Source organism: Rhopalosiphum maidis, chromosome 1 (genome assembly GCF_003676215.2).
Source record: "Rhopalosiphum maidis isolate BTI-1 chromosome 1, ASM367621v3, whole genome shotgun sequence".
In the NCBI taxonomy this organism is placed as follows: domain Eukaryota; kingdom Metazoa; phylum Arthropoda; class Insecta; order Hemiptera; family Aphididae; genus Rhopalosiphum; species Rhopalosiphum maidis.
Genome location: NC_040877.1, coordinates 1,232,606 through 1,248,390, shown reverse-complemented (window position 1 = coordinate 1,248,390; position 15,785 = coordinate 1,232,606).

The following is a 15,785-nucleotide window of genomic DNA, read 5'->3' as shown; positions in this document are numbered from 1 at the left end:
GTATATTTAACTATATATTAAACTATATTGTATTGGGATAAATAGCCGGGCTCTATTTTTTACTTTTAATGTATGTAAAAATGTCGAACGTTGTTATTATTTTACGAATCCTGTATTCATGTGTAATAGTAATAGATTTTACTTTTGCCGGCTTAATATTCTTAAGCGATTGAATATCATTTATATATGAATATTATTTTTGAAATAATTACAGTATCTATTCAATAATATTTTTAATTGTACTAAATGAAAATTGTAGATTTTTAAACTTTTATTTAGTGATATAGAGAAAATATAATTAAAATTGTTAAGTTAAAAGCGTATATTAGAATATTTTGTAATATATTTTTCTAAAAGAAAGCCTGTCTGGAAAAGACTAATAATAATGTTATACGTCTGCAGGTATATAATTATTAAGTTGTTATTAATAATAAACATTTACATTAATCATTATCTTATGATTAAAATTTAGCATATTAATAAAACATAAAAACTTTATAAGGGTCTTAGATTTTGAGTGAAACTATAAGAAAAGATTTTTAAATTTAAAATTGGAATAATATCCTATATCCAAGTTATTATAGACTTATCGTGACCAATAATTAAGGTGTGTAATTAATTTTTCACGTCATTTGTTTATACTATACCTACTGTTTTACAGGTTTCATAAAGTAAATAATTAAATTGTAATATGAGATAAATTTAAAACTTAAAATGGATTAAGTGTAATATTAGGTATAATATGAAATTTTTTGAACGTAAAAGTAAAAAAAAAATATGCATACAAGCATAATACCCGGTTCCCTTTAAATCATTTTTTTAATGTATTTATCCATAACATTTATATGTTTTAACATAACTATTATATTTTTATTATCATTTTTCATATTATTAATATTATTAGGATTATTAAAATAAATATTAAAAATTTATGCTTCAAGGCATAATAAACAAATCATATAATATGTATAAATTCTGCAATGTAATACAATTTTAGTTCATATTAATTCGTCACCGTTGGCTCGATCTAAGCAGAATTTGCCTGCACTGTACAGCTAATACAAATTAGTCCGAAAAACTATTTTTACTCATATTCATTATTATTATAATTATTATTGAATCGGGAATACACGTCAAGACGTTTAAAACACGTATTATTGGTGCATTTTAAATCATCGTGAAACCCGATCTGATCACTGTAGCCGAAAAAATTCAGACCGACACGTGAAGTGATACGCGTGTTGCACTAGATCTGAATAAATTTGTGTTGGACCAAAACAGCAGAATGAAACCTGCAATCACAACTAATAATGTTATTATTCAAAGAATGATGTTACTGCGCATGCAGAACAACAGCTACAGTAAATCCAACAAAAACACGTCGTCTGATGGTATTACCACCTTTAATATAAAAAAAAATCTTGATTTTTTCACTTTTTTTTGCACGCAAACGGTTTCCGCAAACCCTGTTACGGTGCTTGTAGAGTTTCAGAGCTGAAAATTAAATTCTTCACCGCGAAAACTTGAATACGAGTGTTTTTCAAAAAAAAAAATAACGACTATTTGGTGTTTTTTTGCGCGTAAACCGTTTTAGGGACCCGTCTGACAATGCGTGTAAAGTTTCAGAGTCGAAAAATAAATCCTTCACCACGAAAACTTACAAAACATTATTTTTCAAAAAAGTGGTTTTTACCGTACTTAGGTGGTTTAAATTTGGATTTTCGGCAATTTTCTGATATAGGAGGAAGGTCCGACGGTCCCTGGTACAGTTTCCAAGTTTTTAGAGTCATCGCGTGTACGCTTCCGCCTTAAAAGCACGTAAAATTAGATTTTTAGGTGAAAAACGTCAATAAATGAACAGGGGCCGTGGGCGGCCGTAGAATAAAAAAAAAATATCGACAATTTGGTGTTTTTTTGCACGTAAACCGTTTTAGGGACCCGTCTGACAATGCGTGTAAAGTTTCAGAGTCGAAAAATAAATCCTTCACCACGAAAACTTACAAAACATTATTTTTCAAAAAAGTGGTTTTTACCGTACTTAGGTGGTTTAAATTTGGATTTTCGGCAATTTTCTGATATAGGAGGAAGGTCCGACGGTCCCTTGTACAGTTTCCAAGTTTTTAGAGTCATCGCGTGTACGCTTCCGCCTTAAAAACACGTAAAATTAGATTTTTAGGTGAAAAACGTCAATAAATGAACAGGGGCCGTGGGCGGCCGTAGAATAAAAAAAAAATATCGACAATTTGGTGTTTTTTTGCGCGTAAACCGTTTTAGGGACCCGTCTGACAATGCGTGTAAAGTTTCAGAGTCGAAAAATAAATCCTTCACCACGAAAACTTACAAAACATTATTTTTCAAAAAAGTGGTTTTTACCGTACTTAGGTGGTTTAAATTTGGATTTTCGGCAATTTTCTGATATAGGAGGAAGTTCCGACGGTCCCTGGTACAGTTTCCAAGTTTTTAGAGTCATCGCGTGTACGCTTCCGCCTTAAAAACACGTAAAATTAGATTTATAGGTGAAAATCGTCAACAAATGAACAGGGGCCGTGGGCGGCCGTAGAATAAAAAAAAATATCGACAATTTGGTGTTTTTTTGCGCGTAAACCGTTTTAGGGACCCGTCTGACAATGCGTGTAAAGTTTCAGAGTCGAAAAATAAATCCTTCAGCACGAAAACTTACAAAACATTATTTTTCAAAAAAGTGGTTTTTACCGTACTTAGGTGGTTTAAATTTGGATTTTCGGCAATTTTCTGATATAGGAGGAAGTTCCGACGGTCCCTGGTACAGTTTCCAAGTTTTTAGAGTCATCGCGTGTACGCTTCCGCCTTAAAAACACGTAAAATTAGATTTTTAGGTGAAAATCGTCAATAAATGAACAGGGGCCGTGGGCGGCCGTAGAATAAAAAAAAAATATCGACAATTTGGTGTTTTTTTGCGCGTAAACCGTTTTAGGGACCCGTCTGACAATGCGTGTAAAGTTTCAGAGTCGAAAAATAAATCCTTCACCACGAAAACTTACAAAACATTATTTTTCAAAAAAGTGGTTTTTACCGTACTTAGGTGGTTTAAATTTGGATTTTCGGCAATTTTCTGATATAGGAGGAAGTTCCGACGGTCCCTGGTACAGTTTCCAAGTTTTTAGAGTCATCGCGTGTACGCTTCCGCCTTAAAAGCACGTAAAATTAGATTTATAGGTGAAAATCGTCAACAAATGAACAGGGGCCGTGGGCGGCCGTAGAATAAAAAAAAAATATCGACAATTTGGTGTTTTTTTGCGCGTAAACCGTTTTAGGGACCCGTCTGACAATGCGTGTAAAGTTTCAGAGTCGAAAAATAAATCCTTCACCACGAAAACTTACAAAACATTATTTTTCAAAAAAGTGGTTTTTACCGTACTTAGGTGGTTTAAATTTGGATTTTCGGCAATTTTCTGATATAAGAGGAAGGTCCGACGGTCCCTGGTACAGTTTCCAAGTGTTTAGAGTCATCGCGTGTACGCTTCCGCCTTAAAAACACGTAAAATTAGATTTATAGGTGAAAATCGTCAACAAATGAACAGGGGCCGTGGGCGGCCGTAGAATAAAAAAAAATATCGACAATTTGGTGTTTTTTTGCGCGTAAACCGTTTTAGGGACCCGTCTGACAATGCGTGTAAAGTTTCAGAGTCGAAAAATAAATCCTTCACCACGAAAACTTACAAAACATTATTTTTCAAAAAAGTGGTTTTTACCGTACTTAGGTGGTTTAAATTTGGATTTTCGGCAATTTTCTGATATAGGAGGAAGTTCCGACGGTCCCTGGTACAGTTTCCAAGTTTTTAGAGTCATCGCGTGTACGCTTCCGCCTTAAAAACACGTAAAATTAGATTTATAGGTGAAAATCGTCAACAAATGAACAGGGGCCGTGGGCGGCCGTAGAATAAAAAAAAAATATCGACAATTTGGTGTTTTTTTGCGCGTAAACCGTTTTAGGGACCCGTCTGACAATGCGTGTAAAGTTTCAGAGTCGAAAAATAAATCCTTCACCACGAAAACTTACAAAACATTATTTTTCAAAAAAGTGGTTTTTACCGTACTTAGGTGGTTTAAATTTGGATTTTCGGCAATTTTCTGATATAGGAGGAAGTTCCGACGGTCCCTGGTACAGTTTCCAAGTTTTTAGAGTCATCGCGTGTACGCTTCCGCCTTAAAAACACGTAAAATTAGATTTATAGGTGAAAATCGTCAACAAATGAACAGGGGCCGTGGGCGGCCGTAGAATAAAAAAAAATATCGACAATTTGGTGTTTTTTTGCGCGTAAACCGTTTTAGGGACCCGTCTGACAATGCGTGTAAAGTTTCAGAGTCGAAAAATAAATCCTTCACCACGAAAACTTACAAAACATTATTTTTCAAAAAAGTGGTTTTTACCGTACTTAGGTGGTTTAAATTTGGATTTTCGGCAATTTTCTGATATAGGAGGAAGTTCCGACGGTCCCTGGTACAGTTTCCAAGTTTTTAGAGTCATCGCGTGTACGCTTCCGCCTTAAAAACACGTAAAATTAGATTTTTAGGTGAAAATCGTCAATAAATGAACAGGGGCCGTGGGCGGCCGTAGAATAAAAAAAAAATATCGACAATTTGGTGTTTTTTTGCGCGTAAACCGTTTTAGGGACCCGTCTGACAATGCGTGTAAAGTTTCAGAGTCGAAAAATAAATCCTTCACCACGAAAACTTACAAAACATTATTTTTCAAAAAAGTGGTTTTTACCGTACTTAGGTGGTTTAAATTTGGATTTTCGGCAATTTTCTGATATAGGAGGAAGTTCCGACGGTCCCTGGTACAGTTTCCAAGTTTTTAGAGTCATCGCGTGTACGCTTCCGCCTTAAAAACACGTAAAATTAGATTTTTAGGTGAAAAACGTCAATAAATGAACAGGGGCCGTGGGCGGCCGTAGAATAAAAAAAAAATATCGACAATTTGGTGTTTTTTTGCGCGTAAACCGTTTTAGGGACCCGTCTGACAATGCGTGTAAAGTTTCAGAGTCGAAAAATAAATCCTTCACCACGAAAACTTACAAAACATTATTTTTCAAAAAAGTGGTTTTTACCGTACTTAGGTGGTTTAAATTTGGATTTTCGGCAATTTTCTGATATAGGAAGAAGGTCCGACGGTCCCTTGTACAGTTTCCAAGTTTTTAGAGTCATCGCGTGTACGCTTTCGCCTTAAAAACACGTAAAATTAGATTTTTAGGTGAAAAACGTCAACAAATGAACAGGGGCCGTGGGCGGCCGTAGAATAAAAAAAAAATATCGACAATTTGGTGTTTTTTTGCGCGTAAACCGTTTTAGGGACCCGTCTGACAATGCGTGTAAAGTTTCAGAGTCGAAAAATAAATCCTTCACCACGAAAACTTACAAAACATTATTTTTCAAAAAAGTGGTTTTTACCGTACTTAGGTGGTTTAAATTTGGATTTTCGGCAATTTTCTGATATAGGAGGAAGGTCCGACGGTCCCTGGTACAGTTTCCAAGTTTTTAGAGTCATCGCGTGTACGCTTCCGCCTTAAAAACACGTAAAATTAGATTTTTAGGTGAAAATCGTCAATAAATGAACAGGGGCCGTGGGCGGCCGTAGAATAAAAAAAAAATATCGACAATTTGGTGTTTTTTTGCGCGTAAACCGTTTTAGGGACCCGTCTGACAATGCGTGTAAAGTTTCAGAGTCGAAAAATAAATCCTTCACCACGAAAACTTACAAAACATTATTTTTCAAAAAAGTGGTTTTTACCGTACTTAGGTGGTTTAAATTTGGATTTTCGGCAATTTTCTGATATAGGAGGAAGGTCCGACGGTCCCTGGTACAGTTTCCAAGTTTTTAGAGTCATCGCGTGTACGCTTCCGCCTTAAAAACACGTAAAATTAGATTTATAGGTGAAAATCGTCAATAAATGAACAGGGGCCGTGGGCGGCCGTAGAATAAAAAAAAAATATCGACAATTTGGTGTTTTTTTGCGCGTAAACCGTTTTAGGGACCCGTCTGACAATGCGTGTAAAGTTTCAGAGTCGAAAAATAAATCCTTCACCACGAAAACTTACAAAACATTATTTTTCAAAAAAGTGGTTTTTACCGTACTTAGGTGGTTTAAATTTGGATTTTCGGCAATTTTCTGATATAGGAGGAAGGTCCGACGGTCCCTGGTACAGTTTCCAAGTTTTTAGAGTCATCGCGTGTACGCTTCCGCCTTAAAAACACGTAAAATTAGATTTATAGGTGAAAAACGTCAATAAATGAACAGGGGCCGTGGGCGGCCGTAGAATAAAAAAAAAATATCGACAATTTGGTGTTTTTTTGCGCGTAAACCGTTTTAGGGACCCGTCTGACAATGCGTGTAAAGTTTCAGAGTCGAAAAATAAATCCTTCACCACGAAAACTTACAAAACATTATTTTTCAAAAAAGTGGTTTTTACCGTACTTAGGTGGTTTAAATTTGGATTTTCGGCAATTTTCTGATATAGGAGGAAGTTCCGACGGTCCCTGGTACAGTTTCCAAGTTTTTAGAGTCATCGCGTGTACGCTTCCGCCTTAAAAACACGTAAAATTAGATTTATAGGTGAAAATCGTCAATAAATGAACAGGGGCCGTGGGCGGCCGTAGAATAAAAAAAAATATCGACAATTTGGTGTTTTTTTGCGCGTAAACCGTTTTAGGGACCCGTCTGACAATGCGTGTAAAGTTTCAGAGTCGAAAAATAAATCCTTCACCACGAAAACTTACAAAACATTATTTTTCAAAAAAGTGGTTTTTACCGTACTTAGGTGGTTTAAATTTGGATTTTCGGCAATTTTCTGATATAGGAGGAAGGTCCGACGGTCCCTGGTACAGTTTCCAAGTTTTTAGAGTCATCGCGTGTACGCTTCCGCCTTAAAAACACGTAAAATTAGATTTATAGGTGAAAATCGTCAATAAATGAACAGGGGCCGTGGGCGGCCGTAGAATAAAAAAAAAATATCGACAATTTGGTGTTTTTTTGCGCGTAAACCGTTTTAGGGACCCGTCTGACAATGCGTGTAAAGTTTCAGAGTCGAAAAATAAATCCTTCACCACGAAAACTTACAAAACATTATTTTTCAAAAAAGTGGTTTTTACCGTACTTAGGTGGTTTAAATTTGGATTTTCGGCAATTTTCTGATATAGGAGGAAGGTCCGACGGTCCCTGGTACAGTTTCCAAGTTTTTAGAGTCATCGCGTGTACGCTTCCGCCTTAAAAACACGTAAAATTAGATTTTTAGGTGAAAAACGTCAATAAATGAACAGGGGCCGTGGGCGGCCGTAGAATAAAAAAAAAATATCGACAATTTGGTGTTTTTTTGCGCGTAAACCGTTTTAGGGACCCGTCTGACAATGCGTGTAAAGTTTCAGAGTCGAAAAATAAATCCTTCACCACGAAAACTTACAAAACATTATTTTTCAAAAAAGTGGTTTTTACCGTACTTAGGTGGTTTAAATTTGGATTTTCGGCAATTTTCTGATATAGGAGGAAGGTCCGACGGTCCCTGGTACAGTTTCCAAGTTTTTAGAGTCATCGCGTGTACGCTTCCGCCTTAAAAACACGTAAAATTAGATTTTTAGGTGAAAAACGTCAATAAATGAACAGGGGCCGTGGGCGGCCGTAGAATAAAAAAAAAATATCGACAATTTGGTGTTTTTTTGCGCGTAAACCGTTTTAGGGACCCGTCTGACAATGCGTGTAAAGTTTCAGAGTCGAAAAATAAATCCTTCACCACGAAAACTTACAAAACATTATTTTTCAAAAAAGTGGTTTTTACCGTACTTAGGTGGTTTAAATTTGGATTTTCGGCAATTTTCTGATATAGGAGGAAGGTCCGACGGTCCCTTGTACAGTTTCCAAGTTTTTAGAGTCATCGCGTGTACGCTTCCGCCTTAAAAACACGTAAAATTAGATTTTTAGGTGAAAAACGTCAATAAATGAACAGGGGCCGTGGGCGGCCGTAGAATAAAAAAAAAATATCGACAATTTGGTGTTTTTTTGCGCGTAAACCGTTTTAGGGACCCGTCTGACAATGCGTGTAAAGTTTCAGAGTCGAAAAATAAATCCTTCACCACGAAAACTTACAAAACATTATTTTTCAAAAAAGTGGTTTTTACCGTACTTAGGTGGTTTAAATTTGGATTTTCGGCAATTTTCTGATATAGGAGGAAGGTCCGACGGTCCCTGGTACAGTTTCCAAGTTTTTAGAGTCATCGCGTGTACGCTTCCGCCTTAAAAACACGTAAAATTAGATTTTTAGGTGAAAAACGTCAATAAATGAACAGGGGCCGTGGGCGGCCGTAGAATAAAAAAAAAATATCGACAATTTGGTGTTTTTTTGCGCGTAAACCGTTTTAGGGACCCGTCTGACAATGCGTGTAAAGTTTCAGAGTCGAAAAATAAATCCTTCACCACGAAAACTTACAAAACATTATTTTTCAAAAAAGTGGTTTTTACCGTACTTAGGTGGTTTAAATTTGGATTTTCGGCAATTTTCTGATATAGGAGGAAGGTCCGACGGTCCCTGGTACAGTTTCCAAGTTTTTAGAGTCATCGCGTGTACGCTTCCGCCTTAAAAACACGTAAAATTAGATTTTTAGGTGAAAAACGTCAATAAATGAACAGGGGCCGTGGGCGGCCGTAGAATAAAAAAAAAATATCGACAATTTGGTGTTTTTTTGCGCGTAAACCGTTTTAGGGACCCGTCTGACAATGCGTGTAAAGTTTCAGAGTCGAAAAATAAATCCTTCACCACGAAAACTTACAAAACATTATTTTTCAAAAAAGTGGTTTTTACCGTACTTAGGTGGTTTAAATTTGGATTTTCGGCAATTTTCTGATATAGGAGGAAGGTCCGACGGTCCCTGGTACAGTTTCCAAGTTTTTAGAGTCATCGCGTGTACGCTTCCGCCTTAAAAACACGTAAAATTAGATTTTTAGGTGAAAAACGTCAATAAATGAACAGGGGCCGTGGGCGGCCGTAGAATAAAAAAAAAATATCGACAATTTGGTGTTTTTTTGCGCGTAAACCGTTTTAGGGACCCGTCTGACAATGCGTGTAAAGTTTCAGAGTCGAAAAATAAATCCTTCACCACGAAAACTTACAAAACATTATTTTTCAAAAAAGTGGTTTTTACCGTACTTAGGTGGTTTAAATTTGGATTTTCGGCAATTTTCTGATATAGGAGGAAGGTCCGACGGTCCCTGGTACAGTTTCCAAGTTTTTAGAGTCATCGCGTGTACGCTTCCGCCTTAAAAACACGTAAAATTAGATTTTTAGGTGAAAAACGTCAATAAATGAACAGGGGCCGTGGGCGGCCGTAGAATAAAAAAAAAATATCGACAATTTGGTGTTTTTTTGCGCGTAAACCGTTTTAGGGACCCGTCTGACAATGCGTGTAAAGTTTCAGAGTCGAAAAATAAATCCTTCACCACGAAAACTTACAAAACATTATTTTTCAAAAAAGTGGTTTTTACCGTACTTAGGTGGTTTAAATTTGGATTTTCGGCAATTTTCTGATATAGGAGGAAGGTCCGACGGTCCCTGGTACAGTTTCCAAGTTTTTAGAGTCATCGCGTGTACGCTTCCGCCTTAAAAACACGTAAAATTAGATTTTTAGGTGAAAAACGTCAATAAATGAACAGGGGCCGTGGGCGGCCGTAGAATAAAAAAAAAATATCGACAATTTGGTGTTTTTTTGCGCGTAAACCGTTTTAGGGACCCGTCTGACAATGCGTGTAAAGTTTCAGAGTCGAAAAATAAATCCTTCACCACGAAAACTTACAAAACATTATTTTTCAAAAAAGTGGTTTTTACCGTACTTAGGTGGTTTAAATTTGGATTTTCGGCAATTTTCTGATATAGGAGGAAGGTCCGACGGTCCCTGGTACAGTTTCCAAGTTTTTAGAGTCATCGCGTGTACGCTTCCGCCTTAAAAACACGTAAAATTAGATTTTTAGGTGAAAAACGTCAATAAATGAACAGGGGCCGTGGGCGGCCGTAGAATAAAAAAAAAATATCGACAATTTGGTGTTTTTTTGCGCGTAAACCGTTTTAGGGACCCGTCTGACAATGCGTGTAAAGTTTCAGAGTCGAAAAATAAATCCTTCACCACGAAAACTTACAAAACATTATTTTTCAAAAAAGTGGTTTTTACCGTACTTAGGTGGTTTAAATTTGGATTTTCGGCAATTTTCTGATATAGGAGGAAGGTCCGACGGTCCCTGGTACAGTTTCCAAGTTTTTAGAGTCATCGCGTGTACGCTTCCGCCTTAAAAACACGTAAAATTAGATTTTTAGGTGAAAAACGTCAATAAATGAACAGGGGCCGTGGGCGGCCGTAGAATAAAAAAAAAATATCGACAATTTGGTGTTTTTTTGCGCGTAAACCGTTTTAGGGACCCGTCTGACAATGCGTGTAAAGTTTCAGAGTCGAAAAATAAATCCTTCACCACGAAAACTTACAAAACATTATTTTTCAAAAAAGTGGTTTTTACCGTACTTAGGTGGTTTAAATTTGGATTTTCGGCAATTTTCTGATATAGGAGGAAGGTCCGACGGTCCCTGGTACAGTTTCCAAGTTTTTAGAGTCATCGCGTGTACGCTTCCGCCTTAAAAACACGTAAAATTAGATTTTTAGGTGAAAAACGTCAATAAATGAACAGGGGCCGTGGGCGGCCGTAGAATAAAAAAAAAATATCGACAATTTGGTGTTTTTTTGCGCGTAAACCGTTTTAGGGACCCGTCTGACAATGCGTGTAAAGTTTCAGAGTCGAAAAATAAATCCTTCACCACGAAAACTTACAAAACATTATTTTTCAAAAAAGTGGTTTTTACCGTACTTAGGTGGTTTAAATTTGGATTTTCGGCAATTTTCTGATATAGGAGGAAGGTCCGACGGTCCCTGGTACAGTTTCCAAGTTTTTAGAGTCATCGCGTGTACGCTTCCGCCTTAAAAACACGTAAAATTAGATTTTTAGGTGAAAAACGTCAATAAATGAACAGGGGCCGTGGGCGGCCGTAGAATAAAAAAAAAATATCGACAATTTGGTGTTTTTTTGCGCGTAAACCGTTTTAGGGACCCGTCTGACAATGCGTGTAAAGTTTCAGAGTCGAAAAATAAATCCTTCACCACGAAAACTTACAAAACATTATTTTTCAAAAAAGTGGTTTTTACCGTACTTAGGTGGTTTAAATTTGGATTTTCGGCAATTTTCTGATATAGGAGGAAGGTCCGACGGTCCCTGGTACAGTTTCCAAGTTTTTAGAGTCATCGCGTGTACGCTTCCGCCTTAAAAACACGTAAAATTAGATTTTTAGGTGAAAAACGTCAATAAATGAACAGGGGCCGTGGGCGGCCGTAGAATAAAAAAAAAATATCGACAATTTGGTGTTTTTTTGCGCGTAAACCGTTTTAGGGACCCGTCTGACAATGCGTGTAAAGTTTCAGAGTCGAAAAATAAATCCTTCACCACGAAAACTTACAAAACATTATTTTTCAAAAAAGTGGTTTTTACCGTACTTAGGTGGTTTAAATTTGGATTTTCGGCAATTTTCTGATATAGGAGGAAGGTCCGACGGTCCCTGGTACAGTTTCCAAGTTTTTAGAGTCATCGCGTGTACGCTTCCGCCTTAAAAACACGTAAAATTAGATTTTTAGGTGAAAAACGTCAATAAATGAACAGGGGCCGTGGGCGGCCGTAGAATAAAAAAAAAATATCGACAATTTGGTGTTTTTTTGCGCGTAAACCGTTTTAGGGACCCGTCTGACAATGCGTGTAAAGTTTCAGAGTCGAAAAATAAATCCTTCACCACGAAAACTTACAAAACATTATTTTTCAAAAAAGTGGTTTTTACCGTACTTAGGTGGTTTAAATTTGGATTTTCGGCAATTTTCTGATATAGGAGGAAGGTCCGACGGTCCCTGGTACAGTTTCCAAGTTTTTAGAGTCATCGCGTGTACGCTTCCGCCTTAAAAACACGTAAAATTAGATTTTTAGGTGAAAAACGTCAATAAATGAACAGGGGCCGTGGGCGGCCGTAGAATAAAAAAAAAATATCGACAATTTGGTGTTTTTTTGCGCGTAAACCGTTTTAGGGACCCGTCTGACAATGCGTGTAAAGTTTCAGAGTCGAAAAATAAATCCTTCACCACGAAAACTTACAAAACATTATTTTTCAAAAAAGTGGTTTTTACCGTACTTAGGTGGTTTAAATTTGGATTTTCGGCAATTTTCTGATATAGGAGGAAGGTCCGACGGTCCCTGGTACAGTTTCCAAGTTTTTAGAGTCATCGCGTGTACGCTTCCGCCTTAAAAACACGTAAAATTAGATTTTTAGGTGAAAAACGTCAATAAATGAACAGGGGCCGTGGGCGGCCGTAGAATAAAAAAAAAATATCGACAATTTGGTGTTTTTTTGCGCGTAAACCGTTTTAGGGACCCGTCTGACAATGCGTGTAAAGTTTCAGAGTCGAAAAATAAATCCTTCACCACGAAAACTTACAAAACATTATTTTTCAAAAAAGTGGTTTTTACCGTACTTAGGTGGTTTAAATTTGGATTTTCGGCAATTTTCTGATATAGGAGGAAGGTCCGACGGTCCCTGGTACAGTTTCCAAGTTTTTAGAGTCATCGCGTGTACGCTTCCGCCTTAAAAACACGTAAATTAGATTTTTAGGTGAAAAACGTCAATAAATGAACAGGGGCCGTGGGCGGCCGTAGAATAAAAAAAAATATCGACAATTTGGTGTTTTTTTGCGCGTAAACCGTTTTAGGGACCCGTCTGACAATGCGTGTAAAGTTTCAGAGTCGAAAAATAAATCCTTCACCACGAAAACTTACAAAACATTATTTTTCAAAAAAGTGGTTTTTACCGTACTTAGGTGGTTTAAATTTGGATTTTCGGCAATTTTCTGATATAGGAGGAAGGTCCGACGGTCCCTGGTACAGTTTCCAAGTTTTTAGAGTCATCGCGTGTACGCTTCCGCCTTAAAAACACGTAAAATTAGATTTTTAGGTGAAAAACGTCAATAAATGAACAGGGGCCGTGGGCGGCCGTAGAATAAAAAAAAAATATCGACAATTTGGTGTTTTTTTGCGCGTAAACCGTTTTAGGGACCCGTCTGACAATGCGTGTAAAGTTTCAGAGTCGAAAAATAAATCCTTCACCACGAAAACTTACAAAACATTATTTTTCAAAAAAGTGGTTTTTACCGTACTTAGGTGGTTTAAATTTGGATTTTCGGCAATTTTCTGATATAGGAGGAAGGTCCGACGGTCCCTGGTACAGTTTCCAAGTTTTTAGAGTCATCGCGTGTACGCTTCCGCCTTAAAAACACGTAAAATTAGATTTTTAGGTGAAAAACGTCAATAAATGAACAGGGGCCGTGGGCGGCCGTAGAATAAAAAAAAAATATCGACAATTTGGTGTTTTTTTGCGCGTAAACCGTTTTAGGGACCCGTCTGACAATGCGTGTAAAGTTTCAGAGTCGAAAAATAAATCCTTCACCACGAAAACTTACAAAACATTATTTTTCAAAAAAGTGGTTTTTACCGTACTTAGGTGGTTTAAATTTGGATTTTCGGCAATTTTCTGATATAGGAGGAAGGTCCGACGGTCCCTGGTACAGTTTCCAAGTTTTTAGAGTCATCGCGTGTACGCTTCCGCCTTAAAAACACGTAAAATTAGATTTTTAGGTGAAAAACGTCAATAAATGAACAGGGGCCGTGGGCGGCCGTAGAATAAAAAAAAAATATCGACAATTTGGTGTTTTTTTGCGCGTAAACCGTTTTAGGGACCCGTCTGACAATGCGTGTAAAGTTTCAGAGTCGAAAAATAAATCCTTCACCACGAAAACTTACAAAACATTATTTTTCAAAAAAGTGGTTTTTACCGTACTTAGGTGGTTTAAATTTGGATTTTCGGCAATTTTCTGATATAGGAGGAAGGTCCGACGGTCCCTGGTACAGTTTCCAAGTTTTTAGAGTCATCGCGTGTACGCTTCCGCCTTAAAAACACGTAAAATTAGATTTTTAGGTGAAAAACGTCAATAAATGAACAGGGGCCGTGGGCGGCCGTAGAATAAAAAAAAATATCGACAATTTGGTGTTTTTTTGCGCGTAAACCGTTTTAGGGACCCGTCTGACAATGCGTGTAAAGTTTCAGAGTCGAAAAATAAATCCTTCACCACGAAAACTTACAAAACATTATTTTTCAAAAAAGTGGTTTTTACCGTACTTAGGTGGTTTAAATTTGGATTTTCGGCAATTTTCTGATATAGGAGGAAGGTCCGACGGTCCCTGGTACAGTTTCCAAGTTTTTAGAGTCATCGCGTGTACGCTTCCGCCTTAAAAACACGTAAAATTAGATTTTTAGGTGAAAAACGTCAATAAATGAACAGGGGCCGTGGGCGGCCGTAGAATAAAAAAAAAATATCGACAATTTGGTGTTTTTTTGCGCGTAAACCGTTTTAGGGACCCGTCTGACAATGCGTGTAAAGTTTCAGAGTCGAAAAATAAATCCTTCACCACGAAAACTTACAAAACATTATTTTTCAAAAAAGTGGTTTTTACCGTACTTAGGTGGTTTAAATTTGGATTTTCGGCAATTTTCTGATATAGGAGGAAGGTCCGACGGTCCCTGGTACAGTTTCCAAGTTTTTAGAGTCATCGCGTGTACGCTTCCGCCTTAAAAACACGTAAAATTAGATTTTTAGGTGAAAAACGTCAATAAATGAACAGGGGCCGTGGGCGGCCGTAGAATAAAAAAAAAATATCGACAATTTGGTGTTTTTTTGCGCGTAAACCGTTTTAGGGACCCGTCTGACAATGCGTGTAAAGTTTCAGAGTCGAAAAATAAATCCTTCACCACGAAAACTTACAAAACATTATTTTTCAAAAAAGTGGTTTTTACCGTACTTAGGTGGTTTAAATTTGGATTTTCGGCAATTTTCTGATATAGGAGGAAGGTCCGACGGTCCCTGGTACAGTTTCCAAGTTTTTAGAGTCATCGCGTGTACGCTTCCGCCTTAAAAACACGTAAAATTAGATTTTTAGGTGAAAAACGTCAATAAATGAACAGGGGCCGTGGGCGGCCGTAGAATAAAAAAAAAATATCGACAATTTGGTGTTTTTTTGCGCGTAAACCGTTTTAGGGACCCGTCTGACAATGCGTGTAAAGTTTCAGAGTCGAAAAATAAATCCTTCACCACGAAAACTTACAAAACATTATTTTTCAAAAAAGTGGTTTTTACCGTACTTAGGTGGTTTAAATTTGGATTTTCGGCAATTTTCTGATATAGGAGGAAGGTCCGACGGTCCCTGGTACAGTTTCCAAGTTTTTAGAGTCATCGCGTGTACGCTTCCGCCTTAAAAACACGTAAAATTAGATTTTTAGGTGAAAAACGTCAATAAATGAACAGGGGCCGTGGGCGGCCGTAGAATAAAAAAAAAATATCGACAATTTGGTGTTTTTTTGCGCGTAAACCGTTTTAGGGACCCGTCTGACAATGCGTGTAAAGTTTCAGAGTCGAAAAATAAATCCTTCACCACGAAAACTTACAAAACATTATTTTTCAAAAAAGTGGTTTTTACCGTACTTAGGTGGTTTAAATTTGGATTTTCGGCAATTTTCTGATATAGGAGGAAGGTCCGACGGTCCCTGGTACAGTTTCCAAGTTTTTAGAGTCATCGCGTGTACGCTTCCGCCTTAAAAACACGTAAAATTAGATTTTTAGGTGAAAAACGTCAATA